Source organism: Scyliorhinus canicula, chromosome 11, assembly GCF_902713615.1.
Source record: "Scyliorhinus canicula chromosome 11, sScyCan1.1, whole genome shotgun sequence".
In the NCBI taxonomy this organism is placed as follows: domain Eukaryota; kingdom Metazoa; phylum Chordata; class Chondrichthyes; order Carcharhiniformes; family Scyliorhinidae; genus Scyliorhinus; species Scyliorhinus canicula.
In genome coordinates, this window is record NC_052156.1 from 30,683,751 (window position 1) to 30,689,750 (window position 6,000).

Here is a 6,000-nt window from a genome sequence, read left to right on the forward strand (position 1 = left end):
CATATTGACATTTTCTATCAGACCAAGTTTCTTTATTAAATACATAAAGGATAACACTTAAAAATTTAAGGTTGGATGGGGAGGGGTTTGTTATGTGCAGATGTGAGGTGATTTGAAACCACAAACATGTGCTGTGGCTCAGCTGATAGCACTCTCACCTAGGTGGTCATGGGTTTGTGTTCCACACCAGAATTTGAACAGTACTGATGGGGTGTTGTACACTCGGAGGTGCTGTCCTCCAATTGAGACATCAAACCCAGGATCCATCAGCCATTTCAGGTGAACGTGAAAGATCCCTATTTTGTGGAAGAGCAGCGAAGTTTTCCCGGATCAATACTTACCCCTCAGTCAACATCACAAAAAAAGATTACCTAGTCATTACTGCACTTTTCATTTTGCTGTATGTAAAGCGGCTGCTGCACTTGCTGCATTATAACAATGCCCATGTTTTCAAAGTACTTCATTGGCTGCAAGCACTTTGGGATGCGCTGTGATCCTGAAAGGCGCTACGTAAACGTAATATTTCTTCCCCACAAGCAAGACTTAAGTATTCATCAATATCAGATTGAGAGATGTATCAATATTTATTAACATATGGCAATTGTTTTATTTTGTAGAAATCTCACCATGTTGCATTCTTGTAACCAAAATCCCCACGCATACTTTTGTCACCCCCAGACTTGACTATTTCAATGCTCGCCTGACTGGTCTTCCATCCTCCATAAACATGACCTCATCTAATACTCTGCTGCCGGGTTCCCTTGCCAGCAATTCTTGCAAACATCATCGTTCGTCAAACCATACTGGCTCCCAGTCCCCCATCACCTTGACTTTAAAGTTCTTCGCCACATGTTTCCCTACATTAAAGATTTTATATAGATGCAAGTTCTTGTGCAACTCAATTTTTAATTCATTTTACAGGATGTGGGCATCACTGGTTATTCCACCATTTATTGCCCATTCCTAGTTCCCCTTCAGAAGGTGGTGGTGAGTTGCCTTCTTGAACCGCTGCAGTCCTGGAGGTGTAGGCACACCCACTGTGCTGTTTTGGGAGGGGGGAAAGAGAGAGGGAGTTCCAGGATGTTGCCCCAGCGACAGTGAAGGAGATGCAATATATTTCCAAGTCAGGGTGGTAAGTGACTTGGAGGGGAATCCCCAGATGGTGGGGTTCCCAGGTATCTGTTGCTCTTGTCCTACTAAGTGGTAGTGGTCATGGATTTGGAAGGTGTTGTCTAAGGAACCTTGGTGAGTTACTGCAGTGCATTTCTAGGTGGTACACATGGCTGCCACTGTTTGTGGTGGAGGGTTTGAATGTTTGTGGAAGGGGGAGGAAACAAGTGGGCAGCAGGGTAGCATGGTGCCTGCTGGGCAGCAGGGTAGCATGGTGGTTAGCATAAATGCTTCACAGCTCCAGGGTCCCAGGTTCAATTCCCGGCTGGGTCACTGTCTGTGTGGAGTCTGCACGTCCTCCCCCTGTGTGCGTGGGTTTCCTCCGGGTGCTCCGGTTTCCTCCCACAGTCCAAAGATGTGCGGGTTAGGTGGATTGGCCATGCTAAATTGCCCGTAGTGTCCTACAAAAAAAGTAAGGTTAAGGGGGGGTTGTTGGGTTACGGGTATAGGGTGGATATGTGGGTTTGAGTAGGGTGATCATGGCTCGGCACAACATTGAGGGCCGAAGGGCCTGTTCTGTGCTGTTCTATGTTCTAAGTGGCTGCTTTGTTCTGGATGGTATTGAGCTTCTTGAGTGTTGTTGGAGCTGCACTCATCCAGGCAAGTGGAGAGTATTCCATTACACTCCTGTCTTGTGCATTGTAGATGGTGGACAGGCTTTTTGGGGGGTGGGGGGGGGGGGGGGGTGTTAGGGGGTTGAGTTCTTCCCTGTAGGATTCCTAGCCTTTGACCTGCCCTGGTAACCACAGTATTAATATGGCTAGTCCAGTTTAGTTTCTGATCAATGGTAACGCCCAGGATGTTGATTGTGGGGGATTCAGCGATGGTAATGCTATGGAATGCCGAGGGGATTGGAAAAACAAAGGGGATTAGATCCTCTCTTGAGAGATGGTCATTGCCTGGTACTTATGTGGGGCGAATGTAACTTGCCCCTTGTCAGCCCAAAACTGGATATTGTCCAGGTCTTGCTGCATTTGGACATGGACTGCTTCATTATTTGAATGGTGGTGAATATTGTGCAGTCATCCGCAACCATCCCCACTTCTGGCCTTATGATGGAAGGGATTTCCATTGATGAAGCAGCTGAAAGTGGTTGGCCCTTGGACCCTGAGGAACTCCTGCAGTGATGTCCTGGAGCTGACATTTAAAAAAAAATGTTTTAAAATAAATATAGAGTACCAAATTCTTTTTTTTCCAATTAAGGGCAATTTAGCATGGCCAATCCACCTACCCTGCACATCTTTTGGGTTTAGAACATAGAACAGTACAGCACAGAACAGGCCCTTGCACCGAGCAATGATCACCCCTACTCAAGCCAACGTATCCACCCTATACCAGTAACCCCACCCCCCCATTAACCTTATTTTTTAGGACACCAAGGGCAATTTAGCATGGCCAATCCACCTAACCCGCACATCTTTGGACTGTGGGAGGAAACCGGAGCACCCGGAGGAAACCCACGCACACACAGGGAGGACGTGCAGACTCCACACAGACAGTGACCCAGCCGGGAATCGAACCTGGGACCCTGGAGCTGTGAAGCATTGATGCTAACCACCATGCTACCGTGAGGCCCCTTAAGGATGGCAGATTTCCTTCCCAACAGGACATTAGTGAACCAGATGAGTTTTTACGACAATGGTTTCATGGTCATCATTAGACTTTGAATTCCAAATATTTTATTGAGTTTATATTCCATCACCTGCCGGCCTGGGCCTCTGGTTTAGTAGTCCACTGCCTCCTCATGCTGGTCATTGGTTGGGGAACAGCCAAGTCAGAGGCAGCTCAAATATCAAAGCATGGTAGTTTAGCTGGCTGTATTATGACATATTAACTAAAATTATTCAGAAACCATTTGATTCAAACCAAGATATTATACACACTGTTTTGAAGCATGAGATTAACAATATACGACATCTACATCCAATTTAAAACCAAAAAAAGGACAATTAAATTGATTTTAGAAACTAAACTTATTAAAAAATTGAGTTGCTAGAAGAGATCTATCACCATGTGCTCTCCGCTCCCCCTATCCACCCCAACCCACTCGGTGAGTGTGAAGAATGCAAGTCAAAAACACAATGCAATTTTTAATAAAAGTCAATGTGAAGACAAATTCGCAACATATATGTATTCTCATAAGTGAGATAAGTTTAGTTTGAAACATCACAATAGACAGTTTATATTACTTGTTTTGAATTATTTATTCAATAACTCGTGTCTATTAACTTATGAATGTGCAACTAATTGGAGGTCACTGGTTGGTTTTCCTTCTGCCACCATGCTGCCAAAATGCTGCACATTTTTGAGGGAGACCAGGTAAACACTTACCGATGATCAAATATCCACATACGAATCTACACTAACACATGACATAAACTGTAAAAAATCTATGTTGAAATGCCAACTTTCGATTTCCTGTTAGAGATGAGTTTTAAAATATGGTTTATTTTCCTGTCACCTCGGGTGCTCCACAGCCTAATATAAAACACATTTCAATTCCTCTCTGTGTGAAGGCAGACGTTTAAAAGGAACACAATAGGAGCAGGGGAGAAGTTTATTTTGTCAACACTTCAAAGTCCAAATGACTCATCCTTGACTCGTGGGGCAGGCTTACAGCACCGGGAGCATAATGTTACAGCTTTTGTGAGGGGTGTGGGGGAATGCTGTGTTTTAAGATGATCAATTTAACAAGCCAAATTTATGTGCGTGAGCAAGACAGAGTAGAGTCGGAGTGTGTGAGAAGAGAGAGAGTCCGTGTGTGTGTGTGTGTGTGTGAGAGAGAGAGAGAGAGCGAGAGAGGGCGACAGAGAGAGCGAGAGAGGGCGACAGAGAGAGCGAGAGAGGGCGACAGAGAGAGCGAGAGAGGGCGACAGAGAGAGCGAGAGAGGGCGACAGAGAGAGCGAGAGAGGGCGACAGAGAGAGCGAGAGAGGCGACAGAGAGAGCGAGAGGGCGGACAGAGAGCGAGAGGGCGACAGAGAGAGCGAGAGAGGGCGACAGAGAGAGCGAGAGAGGGCGACAGAGAGAGCGAGAGAGGGCGACAGAGAGAGCGAGAGAGGGCGACAGAGAGAGCGAGAGAGGGCGACAGAGAGAGCGAGAGAGGGCGACAGAGAGAGCGAGAGAGGGCGACAGAGAGAGCGAGAGAGGGCGACAGAGAGAGCGAGAGAGGGCGACAGAGAGAGCGAGAGAGGGCGACAGAGAGAGCGAGAGAGGGCGACAGAGAGAGCGAGAGAGGGCGACAGAGAGAGCGAGAGAGGGCGACAGAGAGAGCGAGAGAGGCGACAGAGAGAGCGAGAGAGGGCGACAGAGAGAGCGAGAGAGGGCGACAGAGAGAGCGAGAGAGGGCGACAGAGAGAGCGAGAGAGGGCGACAGAGAGAGCGAGAGAGGGCGACAGAGAGAGCGAGAGAGGGCGACAGAGAGAGCGAGAGAGGGCGACAGAGAGAGCGAGAGAGGGCGACAGAGAGAGCGAGAGAGGGCGACAGAGAGAGCGAGAGAGGGCGACAGAGAGAGCGAGAGAGGGCGACAGAGAGAGCGAGAGAGGGCGACAGAGAGAGCGAGAGAGGGCGACAGAGAGAGCGAGAGAGGGCGACAGAGAGAGCGAGAGAGGGCGACAGAGAGAGCGAGAGAGAGCGACAGAGAGAGCGAGAGAGAGCGAGAGAGGGCGACAGAGAGAGCGAGAGAGGGCGACAGAGAGAGCGAGAGAGGGCGACAGAGAGAGCGAGAGAGGGCGACAGAGAGAGCGAGAGAGGGCGACAGAGAGAGCGAGAGAGGGCGACAGAGAGAGCGAGAGAGGGCGACAGAGAGAGAGAGAGAGGGCGACAGAGAGAGCGAGAGAGGGCGACAGAGAGAGCGAGAGAGGGCGACAGAGAGAGCGAGAGAGGGCGACAGAGAGAGCGAGAGAGGGCGACAGAGAGAGCGAGAGAGGGCGACAGAGAGAGCGAGAGAGGGCGACAGAGAGAGCGAGAGAGGGCGACAGAGAGAGCGAGAGAGGGCGACAGAGAGAGCGAGAGAGGGCGACAGAGAGAGCGAGAGAGGGCGACAGAGAGAGCGAGAGAGGGCGAGAGAGGGCGACAGAGAGAGCGAGAGAGGGCGACAGAGAGAGCGAGAGAGGGCGACAGAGAGAGCGAGAGAGGGCGACAGAGAGAGCGAGAGAGGGCGACAGAGAGAGCGAGAGAGGGCGACAGAGAGAGCGAGAGAGGGCGACAGAGAGAGCGAGAGAGGGCGACAGAGAGAGCGAGAGAGGGCGACAGAGAGAGCGAGAGAGGGCGACAGAGAGAGCGAGAGAGGGCGACAGAGAGAGCGAGAGAGGGCGACAGAGAGAGCGAGAGAGGGCGACAGAGAGAGCGAGAGAGGGCGACAGAGAGAGAGAGAGAGGGCGACAGAGAGCGAGAGAGGGCGACAGAGAGAGAGAGAGAGGGCGACAGAGAGAGAGAGAGAGGGCGACAGAGAGAGCGAGAGAGAGGGCGACAGAGAGAGAGAGAGAGGGCGACAGAGAGAGAGAGAGAGGGCGACAGAGAGAGAGAGAGAGGGCGACAGAGAGAGCGAGAGAGGGCGACAGAGAGAGCGAGAGAGGGTGACAGAGAGAGTGACAGAGCGGGCGACAGAGGGGGAGGGCGAGCGAGCGAGCGGGCGAGGGAGGGAGGGAGGGCGAGCGAGCGGGCGAGGGAGGGAGGGAGAGCGGGCGAGGGAGGGCGAGCGGCGAGGGAGGAGGCGAGCGGCGAGGGAGGGAGGGCGAGCGGGCGAGGGAGGGGGCGAGCGGGCGAGGGAGGGAGGGCGAGCGGGCGAGGGAGGAGGGCGAGCGGCGAGGAGGGAGGGCGAGCGGGCTAG

The 6,000-nt window shown here is 51.6% G+C and overlaps 1 protein-coding gene across 1 annotated transcript in view; it reads right to left on the reverse strand.

Moving 5' to 3' along the window:
• The window catches only part of rab43 (RAB43, member RAS oncogene family), a 38,372-nt gene that overhangs the window by 30,984 nt on the left and 1,388 nt on the right, over window positions 1-6,000 (reverse strand). The gene's annotated exons all lie outside the window — the stretch shown is intronic.